Genomic DNA, 14,589 nt, shown 5'->3' with positions numbered 1-14,589 from the left:
GTCCGGCTGGAATCCAGTCTCCTCCCTCGTTCTAAAGGAGGCCTCAATAGCCCCCCAGAGGGCAGGGAAGAACTAGGTGTTGGCTCCTCCAGAGGCACAGGGCTCGGTTGTGGGGCCGAGGCATAGCATGGGGCCATCCCCACTCAGGGGGCATTTAAGGAGGAAATATGCCTCTGGGCCTCCCCTCCCTTTCTAGGTTGATGTGTGGTCTTCAGTTGTCACTCAGTGCTTAAGGTACATGCAAGAGCTCACCTGTGCATAACAAGAGGAGCTTCCCAGTGCCCCACCCAGCCTCTCTTTCTGGGAAGTTCAGCCCTTGAAGGCACAGGCCACTTCGACACCACGGTATGTGTCCCCCGGAGGAGCAGTCTCTCACGCGCTCCAGAGCATGACTGTGACCAGCCCTCCGGCAGGATGCGTAAAGGGCTGGGAGAGTCTGTACACGAGTGACAGCTGCCATCGTGGTTGGGGAAATAAACCCAGGACCTCCAAAGCTAAAAGCATGAGTCTTTACAGCTTGAGCTAAAGAGACAACCGCTGTAGCAGGTGGCTGCACAGACTCTGTGCATCGAGCACAGAGGGGGACATGGGTGCCCCATACTCTCACACACACAGTAATTGGCTCCATCTGTCTGAGGAGTGGAGGGAAGTTAATCAGTGGTAATATCCTCTTACATCTCAACTGCACTTCCCATCCCAAGCCAGGCATAGTGCTTTACAGACTTCACAGCTTGAGATATTAACTGTGTATTCACTGCTTTGCCTGCCACAGCAGAAACGCAGCCATCTCTGGGATGGAACGCAGCCGCCATTTATTAGACCACAGCAACGTTGCACAAGAATTTAGGACAGGAAGTGATGGAACTGGGACTGCGAAGGGAATTGAGGGAGGCCGAACAAAATTATCCACGTTGGAATCTGGCCAGGACATTGGAAGAAACGCCCCTGATCATGCAAACAACACGATTGAGTCTTTAATGACCATAAGCAAGCAGGTCCTTGGTGTTATGCCTAAATACAGCACGACAGGGCCCTTAACACCAGGGCCATAGCAACAAAGAACGTGGCCCCCTCTGAACGGTGGTCCCCTCCAAACATATGTCCAGGCGGGGCCCCTTACAATGCAGAAACTGGAATGCGGTATTTATTTTGCCACTTTTAGGGGCCCCCTTCCTTGCGGGGCCCCCTCCGGTCGGAGGGTACGGAGGGCGCTCGCTACGCCTCTGCTTAACACCACGCAAAGACATTGGCTCAAAGGTGAACAGACTCCGCCTCCTAAAGCACCAGGGTCATCTTCGGTCCCCCTCCAGGTGCTGACCTCTCTTAACCCTGCATAGCCCTGGAGATCGCACAGAAATCACAGCTCCAAGGGGCGCAGCTGCAGATTAGCCCCAGGTAACTGTCTGCCATTCAAAGGATCGACCCCGATGCAGAGAGCAGTTTATGAACTCCAGCCATTCAGCCCTTGACAAGCCCATTCCCCAGAGAGCTCCCTGACACCAGGAACAAGACCTGGGAAGACAGGACAAGACAAGCTGCCCCAGCCAGCAGAACCAGCTAGAGTGCCCAACCTTGGGAATTTGCATCTTAATCCCCTCTCTCAGGGGCATGATCCTTGCGTGCTACTCTCATCGGCGTCCATGCAGAGCACGGACAATACACAGGCCCGGTGTGTGCTTCACATTTCCTCTGCTGGGGCGACCCCACTGCTTCATTCGCTCCCATTTCCAGCTTCCCCATCCGCTAAGGACGGACGAGAGTTACTAGCTGAGGCACTGGCAGGGGCATTGTTTGGTGCCAGGCTGTACTCCAAGTCCTTCTGCCCGTTGGGACAAGTTTCCAGCCAGGGCCACAACTTTTGGATGGCTCCTTATTTTAGGAGCCCAACTTGAGACCCTGAGGCGTGATTTTCAGAGGTGCCAAGCACTCCCCCATTCTCAACGCTTTCAACACGCACGACCGGTTCCTCGTAATCAAGAATCAGCCAAACGGGCAGAATCACCCCAGCAAACAGACTAACCTGGGCCCGGCGTTTGAGATGACGAACTCTGAAGAGCTCCCGTAACGGCACACCCAGGAGTGTGGGTGGCACGTACATACAAACATGTGGTATGTGCAAAACAGCAGGCGGGGGTGTCAGGGGCGGGCTGGCAAACGCAGGCCTTGCCAGCGGAAAGCGCCCTTTTCGCGTTAGCCGCACAAGTCACCTGGAAAGCATGGCCCTCCCTCAAACGCTGAGCACAGCATAAATCGAGGGGGTGGGGGGGAGGAGGGGAATGCCGCCCAGTGAGTCAGTCTGGAAAGGTCAGCCCACAGCCACGGAAAAGCCTGGCTTAGGGCATCTCCCTCCTCTGCCTCCCTCGCCATCGGTCTGCTCCGCACGGTGCCGAGCATCCCCAGCTCCCTTTGAAAACTGTGAAGGGTGAGAGAGCTCAGAACTCACCGGCGCTGGGCCCTAGTGGTTTGGAATTCGTGCTGAGGGGCCTTGCCTGTCTCTGAGGCTTCACATTTATAGGTGCTGGACAACCGCGGAAGCTAAGATGAGAGGTGGCTCTTTTAATAGAAACTGTCGGCTTCGTTCATTTCAGGTGATCGTGTAATGGGTGCTGTGAGGGGAGAGCCCAGTGGCACACAGCTCTCCCATGTCTGCAATGGCCTGGTAACGTTCTCTGGGGATAGGGAACTATGGCCCAGAGAGACTAAGTGACTTGCCAGAGGTCACACAGAGCATCTGTGGCAGAGCAGGGAATCAAATCTGTCTCTCCCTAGTCCTAGGTTAGTGCCCTAACCACGAGAGCAGCCTTTCTCTCTCAGTGCTTGCACCTTGCGTGACCATCTGCACCTGGCATATAACCTTGTCTCTAGCGATATGAGAGCCTCTCCTCTTGCCCCCTGGAACAGCCTGCCTGTATCTCACTGGCTCATCAACTCACCATTTGTTTTCCATTCCTCCTCTGAGCACCTATCCGTTAGCCCTGGCTCCGGCTCCTTGATTTCCTCCCAGCGCTGGTAGCTATTCCCCTCCCCGAGGTGGGTTTTTTTAGAGTGGTGGGAGAGCTCTCTCCCAGCGCTGGTGCTGCGACTACACAAGCCATGTTTTCATAGATTCATAGATTCTAGGACTGGAAGGGACCTCGAGAGGTCATCGAGTCCAGTCCCCTGCCCTCATGGCAGCGCTTTAATGTTGCCAGTGAAGATGTGCCGGAAAACTTTTGTTGCTCAGGGGGGTGTTTTTTCACACCTCCTGAACGACAAAAGTTTTAGCGCTGAAAGTGGCGGTGTAGACACAGCCCTAGTGTGTAAGAATGAGTTCACAGCAGTAGCAGGTAATACACCAGTCCCTGAGCCCCCCTGCCCTTTGGTATGGTGTGAAACGCACAAAGGGAACAAGCTGAGAAGCTTGATTCTCCACTCAGTCAAACTGGCTTCACACCAGCATAGTTCCTTCTAGTTGCATCAACCGGGATGAAAAATCAGGCCCAAAGAATTATTTTCTCTCTGGCATATTTCATCTCTGCTAATCTTAGACTTCACTTGTAATAGCAGCGGGGGGGGGCGGACGTTTAGACTGAAATGTGGCTTTTGACATTGAGAGTTTCCCTTTAACTTCACGTTAGCATTATTTAAGTTGGCAAAGTATTTCAGGCTGGAGCAGATGGAGCCGGAGTAGCGCCACGGACAGCCAATTTCAATATTGTGAACCGTGAGCGTTACAAAATCATGAATCGGGCCGCTAAATAGCATGAGATGGGCTTAAAATCATGAGGTTTTTCTCTTTGCCTTTTGGGTTTCTGAGCCTTTAGGATTTTTTCGGCAAACATGAGAACTAGAAACGTATCTTTTTTGTCTGTTTGTTTTCAATGAAACCTGAGATCCTCATGCCATATTAGGATTTCCCAACCTGGGACTTTAAGAACACCAAGTGTCACGCGAGTCGAGATAAAATTGTGAGAGTTGGCCACGTTGCAATTGACACCAGCTGAGGCTCTTGCCTGTGAACTGGTTTTTCCCAGGCTATGCTCTGGGTCCCTGTGTATTCGGATCAATTTGTCCAAAGTGGCCACTTACGTTGGAAGCTTCCTTTCTTGGGAACCCAACTGGAGACACCTGGGGCCAGATATTCAGCACCCACAACTGGAATGACGTCAATGGGAGCTATGTGTACTCAACACCAGGACCCAGGTGTCTCCGGCTGGGGTACTCACAATCAGAGGCTGCTTTTGAAAATGTTAAGCTTGATCTGTTATCAGCGAGTGCATCTGTTCTAAAACAAAGTGGTGCAGCTGGTGCGCCTAGCTCATTTGTAATTGTTCTTTCCCCCTCCCTGGTGCAGCCCTGTGCTAATGTCTGTTTAAGCAGGCAGCAGACAGGCACAAGGAGGTGGCTTTTCGAATACACAAACAGCAGTTAAGCACCCAACGCTCAGCAACTTTCAATGGGACCCAGACGCCTACTTGTCTTTTGTGCTCTTAAAAATCTCCCCCCAACAAGATGGGACATTGGCTGAAATGGACTGAGCTGGCACTAAGAATTCTCTGTCTCGGGTGCTTAGCTGGAGGGTTTTGCTCACATGCTCAGGGCCTAATTGATCATCATATTCAAGGTCAAGAAGGAATTTCCCCCTAGGTCAGATTGGCAGGGACCTTGGGGTTTTTTTCATCTTCCTCTACAGCATGGGGCGCGGGGCGCTTGCCAGGATTTATCTGGGTATAGCTCACTTAATCAATTTCCTGCCGTGGCAGAAGCCTTGGGGACTGGTTCACCTTGGTCCCTCCTGTTCTCTGCCTGTGGCACCCCTTGGGTCTGATTCTGGTGGCGGAGTGGCTGGCTGGTGTTTAAAGGCCCATGATCTACAGGAATACAGAGAAGACAGTGTACTAGTGCCTCCTGGCCTGAAACTCTCGGACTATGAAAACTCCAGTTTTACAGCCCCAGTGTAATTATGCTGCAGAGAAGGGTAACAAGCTATAAAGGGTTAAATAGAACGGAAAAGAATAATTAATAAAAAACTGGGAAGCTGCTGTCTTGTCAGCCGGGGGCCCTATCCAAGGCCTATTGAAATTAACTGGAGTCTTTCCATTGATTTCACTGGAGATCAGCTCTCTGATGATGGAGAGCATTCAACTCCCACCTGAATCCATGGGAAAGCAGGAGATTTTCCAAGCTGTCAGCTAAGTTCTACTAAATCAATAACGGAGACAGAAATAAACATTACTCATATTTTTTCCTCTCTTTTGGTTCATTTCAAAGGGTTTTGTCCATTTTTAAATTCTCCACATTTGGTTTGTGGGGAGAAATGATCAAACTTGCCACCGAGCAAAGCCTGCTTTTGCATAAATCACAAAATCATCGAAATGTCAGGCTGGAAGGGACCTCGAGAAGTCGTCTAGTCCAGCCCCCCTGTGCCGAGGCAGGACCTAGTAGACCTAGACCAGGGATCGGCAACCTTTGGCACACGGCCCGTCAGGGAAATCCGCTGGCGGGCCGGGATGGTTTGTTTACCTGCAGCGTCCGCAGGTTCCGCCGATCGCAGCTCCCAGTGGCCACGGTTTGCCATTTCAGGCCAATGGGAGCTGCGGGAAGCGGCGTGGGCCGAGGGATGTGCTGGCTGCCACTTCCCGCACCCCCCATTGGCCTGGAACGGCGAACCGCAGCCAGTGGGAGCTGCGATCGGCCGAACCTGCAGATGCTGCAGGTAAACAAACCGGCCCGGCCCGCCAGCGGATTTCCCTGATGGGCTGCGTGCCAAAGGTTGCTGATTCCTGACCTCGACCATCCCTGACAGGTGTTTGTCCAACCTGTTCTTAAAAATCTCCAATGATGGAGTTTTCACAACCTCTCTTGGAAGCCTATTCCAGAGCTTAACTACCCCTATAGTTAGAAAGTTTTTTCCTAATATCTAACCTAAACCTTCCTTGCACCAATTAAGCCCATAACTTCTTGTCCTATCTTCTTGTACTACCTTCAGAACAATTGGTCACAGTCCTCTTTGTAAAATATATCTGAAGACTGTTCGCAGATCCCCCCTCAGTCTTCTTTTCTCAAGACTAAACATGCCCTTTTTTTGACCCTTTCCTTCTAAGTCAGATTTTCTTAACCTTTTGTCATTTTTGTTGCTCTCTTCCAGACTCTCTCCAGTTTGTCCCCATCTTTCTCATGGTGTGGCACTGTGAATTTCACACAGTACTCCAGATGAGGCCTCCTCACTGCTAAGCGGAGCGGGACAATTACCTCCCATGTCTTACATACAACTCTTCCGTTAATTCACACCCAGAATGATATTACCCTTTTTCACAACCGCATCACATTGTTGATTCATATTCAGTTTGTGATTCACTATAACTCCCAGAGCCTTTTCAGCAGTACTACCGCCTAGCCTGTTATTCCCCATTTTGTAGCTGATTTTTCCTTCCTAAGCAGGGCCGGCTCCAGGCACCCGCTCAGCAAGCAGGTGCTTGGGGCGGCCAAGGGGAAGGGGCGGCAAGTTGGGCTCTTTGGCGGCAATTGGCGGCAGGTCCCTCGGTCCCTCTCGGAGGGAAGGACCTGCCACCAAATTGCCGCCGAAGAAGAAAGCAGCGCGGTGGAGCTGCCATCGATCACGATCGCAGCTTTTATTTTATTTTATTTTTTTCCCGCCGCTTGGGGCGGCAAAAACCCTGGAGCCAGCCCTGTTCCTAAGTGAAGTACTTTGCAACTTGTTACTATTGAATTTAATCTTGTTGATTTCAGGCCAATTCTCCAATTTGTCAAGGTCGTTTTGAATGCTAATCCTGTCCTCCAAAGTGCTTGCAACCCCTCCGAGCTTGGTGTCATATGCGGATTTAATAATCATACTCCCTACTCCATTATCCAAATCATTAATAAAAATATTGACTAGTACTGGACCTAGGACTGACCCATATGGGACCCCACTAGATATGTCCTCCCAGTTTGACTATGGACCATTGATAACTACTCTTTGAGTATGGTCTTTCAACCAGTTGTGCAGCCACCTTATGTTTATTTTGTCTACTTTGCTTATGAGACTGTCACGTGGGACTGGGGCAAAAGCCTTACTAAAATCAAGATGGATCATGTCTATTGCTCCACCCCTATCCACTAGGCCAGTAACCCTGTCAAAGAAGGAGATTAGGTTGGTTTGGCCTGATTTGTTCTGGACAAATCCATGCTGGCTATTCCTTATACCTCTGAGTGCTTATGAATTGATTGTTTTAATAATTTGTTCCAGTACCTTTCCACGTATCGAAGTTAGACTGACTGATCTATAATTCCCAGATCCTCAATGTTGTCCTTTTGAAAGCTAGGTTCTATGTTTGTCCTTCTCCAGTCCTCTGGGACTTCACCCGTGTCCAGGAGTTCATAAAGATAATGGCAAATGGTTCCAAGATTGCTTCAGCTAGTTTGTTAAGTACCATAGGATGAGTTTCATCAGGCCCTGCCGACTTGAATACATCTAACTGACCTAAATATTCTTTAACCTGTTTGTTTCCTATTTTGGCTTGTGCCCCCTTGTTATTAATATTAATTGTGTTGAGTCACCATTACACTTTTTAGTGAAGACCGAAGCAAAATAGGCATTTAACACCTCAGCCAAGTTATTAGATCTCCTTCCCCGCTAAGTAAAGGACCTACACTTTTCTTCATCTTTCTCTTGCTCCCGAGGTATTTATAAAACCTCTTCCTATTGCCTTGTATGTCCCTTGCTAGGTAAAAGTCATTTTGTGCCTTAGCCTTTCTGATTTTGTCCCTGTATGCTCATGCTGTTCTTTTGTAACTCCTTAGCAATTTGTCCGTGTTTCCAATTTTTGTAGGATTCCTTTTTGATTTTCAGGTCATTAGAGAGCTCCCGATGGAGCCATATTGGCCTCTTACTATTCTTGCGCTCTTTCCTTTGCAGCGGGATAGTTTGCAGTTGTGCGTTTAATATTATCTCCTTGAGAACCGGCCAGCTCCCCTGAACTCCTTTTCCCTTAGATTTTCTTCCCATAAAGGCAAGTAGCCGATTAAGGCAATTGAATGAGGACACATCGGAGGGCTGGGAAACATCGGTGAAACGGTGGCTCTCACTGAGTCACCCCAGCACTGCTCGTGATCATGAGAGCGTGGTCTCCGCAGGTACTTCTGCAAATGCTTCTGAATCGTTAGACTATATCCCTGTGCAGCATTAGAATGAATCAGCACAGAGTCCATATAGTGCCCACACCTAGGGCCTGCGTTAGCCCATCTTCTTACTTTATCGATTCTGGCCTGTGAACCATCACCCTGGGCTGGGTCCTGCTGTGTTGGAGTCAATGGGAGATTTGTCAGTGCCTTCCGCGGGTATTGGAGTGGGCCCCATGTGTGTCCTTGTGTTGCGAAGCACAGAATGCATTGCTCAGCTAACTGTGAATTTCCAGGGGTTCGTTGCTTTCTGTTGTATCCTTAACACATCCGCAATGTAGGTTTTGTTGTGAGGATGTGGCCTATACATCTGGGTGACTGAATGTGTGTGTGTGTGTGTGTGTGTGTGTGTGAGATTGTGTCCACAGTCCTGATCCTGCAACGGCATTCATACACCAGAAACCTTGTACCTGTGCAGAGCCCCATGGAAGTCAAGGGGCTCTTAGGAGGCACAGAGGTCGCCCACGTGGCTCTTATTGCAGGATGTGTGTGTGCGTGTAGATCTTTGTGAAGTTATGTGAACGTATGTGCCCACACACCCTTGTTCATGAACAGAGAAGTGTGTTGTCAATGGTCCCTATTGTATCGATTTTAAACGTTACATTTGATCTTGTTGGCTGCTGAGCTGTACATTAACTAGGTATGGTTAAAACAGAAACCTGTGTTATCAGAAACTAAGCGGATGCTCCTGTCCAAATGAGGTGGAGAGCAGTTAGAGCAAAGATGGGCTGGCAAAATCTTTGTCGCTTGGCTTGGAAGTTTCAGAGATGCTAACAGCACTTAGAAGGGATGGTTCTTAATGGAGACCTAGAAAGTGGAAAAATATTGGGGATCGTTGTTCCCTTTCTTTGCTTCAGAGAGAAAGGCTGAAAGCTTCCTCACTCTCCCCTTCCAAATAGTTTTTATTTGGCTCGGGGGATTGTAATATTAGAATTTCAGGTCTTGTCTATCCTGCAAGTCTCCAGCAATGGCTGGAGAACTCCCCGGTGTGAGATCACAAATACCAAAGAGGTGAAAACGGAACACCATGGAGGCGTTTCTAGGTAACTGTGGGCCAGCACTGGAGGACTAGCTTGCATCAGCCGTTGTATCATGGCTCTGCCCCGCTGGCATGACCCCACAGGAACTACAAATGCTCAGCTCAACCCAGGCTGAATGTAGGTCACAGCCTAGCGTGACTGCCCTGACTTCTGTCAGAGGCAACACAGGCCTGAGGGAATTCTGGGTTTGGATGGGGTGCGGGAGCTAGAGGGAACAATCCGTCTCGAGCTCGAGATCAGTGGTTCTCAACCAGGGGTCCGGGGCCCCCTGGGAGACCGCGAGTAGGTTTCAGGGGGTCTGCCAAAATAAACCAGAGAGTGGGGCCTGTGTTAGACTCGCTGGGGCCCAGGGCAGAAAGCGGAAGCCCGAGCCCCTCCTTCCCGGGATGAGGCCAAAGCCCGAGCAACTCAGCTTCACGGGGCCCCTGTGGTGTGGGGCCCCTGACAATTGCCCTGCTTGCTACCCCCTACCGCCGGCCCTGGCTTTTAATCTACTGGTTATGCAGAAAAACAGCTGTTGTGGCACAGGTGGGCCATGTTTGGGGAGGTGGGGGGGGGCTCAGAAAGAAAAAGGTTGAGAAGCCCTGCTCTAGATAAAGGTCCAGTCTACGCAGGGCCTGACTCCCCAGATGTTTAAAACTCTCTGGGGTTTCAGAGTAGCAGCCGTGCTAGTCTGTATCCGCAAAAAGAACAGGAGTACTTGTGGCACCTTAGAGAGTAACAAATTTATTTGAGCATAAGCTTTCTCATATTCTGGGACAGGGTCCGGCAGTTCAAGGTGCACGTATTCGCAGCCATAACAAACTATGCGACATACTAACACGAGAAGCTCATACACTTCAATGGCAAGTTTATAAATGTGTTAGTCTCTAAGGTGCCACAAGTACTCCTGTTCTTTTTTCTCTGGGGGTTTGTTTCTTTTTCATTATCACCTATTTAACACTGGGGATAAACCCTCTCATTGGTAGTCAGCCCCTCCAGTCCTTTCAGCGAAGGCAGCCAAATCCAGATCTGCATCTCCGACATCCACAACACATTCTCCACCAAGACCAGGAAGAAGCTACCCATATTTCCAAGGTTGCAAAGGCCAGGTCTACACTACACACTTACTTCAGTATAACTAAGTCTCACGGGTGTGAAAAATCCAGACCCTTGAGTGACCAAGTTACAGATCGTAACCCCTGTGTAGGCAGCGCTATGTCGGGAGGTGGAGTAACTAAGCAGACAGGAGAAGGCTCTCTCTCTCCCGTCGGCTTAGAGCGTCTTCATCAAAGCGCTACAATGCAGCTGCGCCGATGCAGCGGTTGTAGTGTAGACCGGCCCGAGGAAAAATGCTTTCAGGCCTTTGCTTCCTAAAGAAGCCAAAAGGCCGGAGCCTGATTGCTTTCGGCAAGGCCACTTCCAAAGAGGGGTAAAGCGAACTGTATGACGTGCTGCCTCGTTGTATTTTAAATGGCATCCTATGGCCTGCTGACGTGACAGGGAAGTTTAGCGTCGTGCGTCTCCCATTAACAAGAAGGAAACAAATAAATTAAAAAGAAATTTCCACCCTCGTGGAAGAAAAACCTCAAACTGTCCCAAATACCATTGCCTGGAGATAACATCAAACATTTCAAATATGATGCATTAGCAAAAGGCAAAAGATGCCAGGATTGTGTTTTTTCCTTCCTACAAGTATCCTGGGCAAGGTAGGAGGTATTCATGCCCAAGCCACAAAACAATTTCCACCGAAAATCGGTATCATCTGAGCAACGTCTGAGGCCAAAGAGGATTTTGGCTCTAAAGTTGTTTTTGTCGCTCTTTGGTGACTATGTTTGTCTATGTGACTGAACATTTGTGTTGGTCTGCGTGTGTGTGTCTGCACTTATTTGCCTCTGTGTGCTTGTGTGAGTTTGTGTCTGTGTGTCTCTCTATGGTTTTGTCAGTGAGTGTATGTCTGTGTCTCTGGGTTGTTGTCTGTGTGACGGAATGTGTCGGTCTGCCTATGTATGTTGGTACCTGTTTGTCAGTTTGTCTCTCTGTGCGCTGGTGTCTGTGTGCATATGTCTAGGCTCTCTCTGTCTGTGTTTGTGTCTGACTGACTGGGTGTTTGGGTGCTTCTGTTTGTGTGTCTGTTCATCTGTGTCTGGCTTTGTGTATGTGTTTGAGCGTGTTTGTGTGTGTACATGCATATTTTCCTCTCATGGTTTTGTGCCACGCAGTTTGGGAGGAGTGTGGGCGGGTGGGTGGGTGTGCTGGGGATAGCTATTGTGAAAAGAACAGTGGAACCCTCATCTCTGAAAATATTCCAGGGTTCGTCACTCAGGCGCCAGCCCCTCAGTTTACAGCACTGACCCCACATGCCTGGCTGGAGCGGGATGCAATAGAGTCTTGTTTTAAGAGGGACCACCGGGGCTAAATTTAGACAGAACACGCGGTATCCAACAATGTCACCACTCACCACAAGAGCAAACTCCCAGCCCAATCACTGCTGACCAGCCCACAAGAGAGACCCTTGTGTTTCATGTGGCCACCAGACCAGCTCCAGCACACACATATCCCAGCTGCTCTGGTTCAAGGGGAGGAATGCAAGATGGAAGGAGGGAGGACAATGGTCCAAACAGCCTTAGGCTCAGAGCAGTCAAACTACCCATGTCTGATCCTTCCCATTTCTTGCAGAGAGGGAACAAAACCTGGCTTCCAAGCACCCTGCCCTTTGCCTCTTGGGCCCCTCTCTGGTTCCTTGTGGCTCCTGGGGTGGCTTTAGCAGAGCGAAGAGTCATACTGCTCTCATTAGGTATTGAAGGATGCGTCTTAGAGGGGAATGGGACACAGAGCTCTTTCTGCAGCCACGCAAGGCAAGAAGCCAGCCCTGCCATGGCGTCTGCACCAAAGAAGTTCATATCAGAGCCACTGAAGTTGAACAATACCATCCAGAAGTAATTCAGTGACTCTTACTGCAGAGATGGATTTTTCCCTGCTTCTTGAGACTTATGGTATCTCAGAGAGCTGCTCCGAGGGACAAAACAACCCAGCAGCAAACAGACCCTCCGGCATATTTTCAGTCCGGTTTCAAGGCTGCTGGCTCAGGACATATCTTCTAGCTTTGCCCTGGAAGTGAAGGTTTTTGGAGCAACGGGGTCACCAGATGCCTGGTATGCTCTCTGAGGGGAACCCCTCTGAATTAGCCATTCCTAGTATGTGGGGAGACGGGGCACTTTGGAGAAGTTTTGTTTTGGAGGGCGCAACTCAGGAGCCTGTCCATGACCTACTCAGACTAAAACGTGGGTCTGTCTGTCCAAACATCCCCAAACCAACACAGTGTGCCCCGAGAGAGACCAATAAGAGAGGCCAAGGAGATAGAGTCTTCCTCTCTCCACCCCCAAATGTATTGCCCAGATGCCATGGTGATAGATCCTTGATGGACTCACTGCAGTCCAAGGAGGTAAGTGGGTATCATTTGCGGGTCATCCTTCCCCCAAAGAAAACCATTACTCCCCAACCGGGGCTCTGAAAGAGCCAGCGCAGACCCCTCATGCCACCCCGCATGGTGGCAATCCCTGACTACCACCCCAGGACACCATTCCAGGGCTGCTCACGGCCCCTGTCCTTCCCTTACCTGTTTGCAGTGAGGTGGACACCAGTAGCTCTTAGATTTCCATGGCCAGAGAGCAACAACTCCCTTCCCCGTCACATTATCATTTCCATCTGCCTCATCCAGAGGTAGGCTCTCACCTCCCAGAGGGCAGCCAAAGGGTCCTTCACATCAGGGAATTGCAAGAGCGCTTGTTCTCGCTTGGTGTCTGTTTTTCCTGATTTCCTGCCTTCTGATGTATCATAAGCAAACTTGAGACGTCTGTTCTCAGCACTTGCTATAACCACAAAATGAACCGAGCTAATGAGAAACTCAGGGGTTTCCTGACAGCCCTGGACTAGCGGTTCCAGAGATGAAAGCGGCTGGTACAGCGTGGCACCGTAACCCACTTTGCTTGGATGTCACATGCCTGACATTTGCACAGGTGTCTCCAGGGACCCCAGGGAAGCCCTGAGAGGGGCAAGCAGCTCCCGGGCCCTGCTGCTGTTCTACACTGGTCTTCTGGGGAGAGGGTGTTAAGAAAATGTGGGGGGGAGGGGAAGAGGGAGGGGGGGAGAGGACTTTGACTTGTGTTCTCATTGGGTGACGAGCTCAAATGTTGCACATCGCAGCAGGGCAAACTGAGGAGAAAGAAAAAAAAAACCCTTTTAGCCCCTCCCGCCCCTCTCCCTGAAAACCAGGTCCTGGTCACCAGGATGACTAGCAGCTGGTCAGTCTGTGCAGCAACTGGCAACCTATCGGTGGTTCAGGGGTGGCAGGTTTGTATAATTTTTGGTGGTGCCCAGAACAGGTCCAAGTTCCAACCCCCCCACACCTGCCTAAGGCTCTGGGAGGGAGTTTAGGTGCGCGAGGTGGTTTGGGGTGCAGGCTCTGGGAGGGAGTTTGGGTGCGAGAGGGGTATGAGCTCTGGGACAGAGTTTGGGTGCAGGCTCTGGGCTAGGGCGGGGATTGGGGTGCAGGCTCTGGGAGAGAGTTTGGATGCTGGGTGTGGGCTCTGGGCTGGAACAGGGGGTTGGGGGTGCAGGAGGGGGTGCGGGAGGGGGTGCGGGGTGCTGTGTGCAGGAGGTGGTTCAGGGGTGGCAGGTTTGTATAATTTTTGGTGGTGCCCAGAACAGGTCCAAGTTCCAACCCCCCCACACCTGCCTAAGGCTCTGGGAGGGAGTTTAGGTGCGCGAGTTGGGGTTGGGGGGGGGATTGGGGTGCAGGCTCTGGGAGACAGTTTGGATGCTGGGTGTGGGCTCTGGGCTGGAACAGGGGGTTGGGGATGCAGGAGGGGGTGCGGGAGGGGGTGCGGGGTGGGGTGTGGTGGTGGGGGCGGGCTCTGGGCTGGGACAGAGGGTTGGGGTGTGAGAGGGGGTGCGGTGCATGGGGCTGGGCCAGGGATGAAGAGTTTGGGGTGCAGCAGGCAGGCTCTCCCAGTGTTGGGGGCCAGGGAGGAGGACTCCCCCCGTCCCTCTCCCCACCAGCAGCAGTAAGCTCCAGGAGAGGGGGGGCTCTCCCTGGGCACAACACTCACCCAAGCCTCCCCAGGCTGCTGCTCTGGAGGTCCAGCCAGGATAGGGCCCCCCCCTCAGAGTCGCCTGCTGGGGTGGGGGGGAGGCTGCCATGCGCCTCCTCCCTCCACAGGCACAGCAGCCGCCTCAGCCTGCCCCCGGCACCGACCCTTATAGCTGGCAGCGGCCGGCGAGGAGGGAACGCAGCGTGGAGCTGCAGGGGGCACCCGCCCGTGGCCCAGGGCAGGCAAGGACACTCGGGGGAGGGGGCGCACGGGGGCAGCAGGCGGGGCCGGGGGGAGAGACCCGGCCCCGAACATTA

This window comes from Terrapene carolina, unplaced genomic scaffold, assembly GCF_002925995.2.
Source record: "Terrapene carolina triunguis isolate 2854851 unplaced genomic scaffold, T_m_triunguis-2.0 Scaffold236, whole genome shotgun sequence".
Taxonomy (NCBI): Eukaryota; Metazoa; Chordata; order Testudines; family Emydidae; genus Terrapene; species Terrapene triunguis.
The sequence above is the reverse complement of the archived record's forward strand: the minus strand, read 5'-3'. Positions refer to the sequence as shown.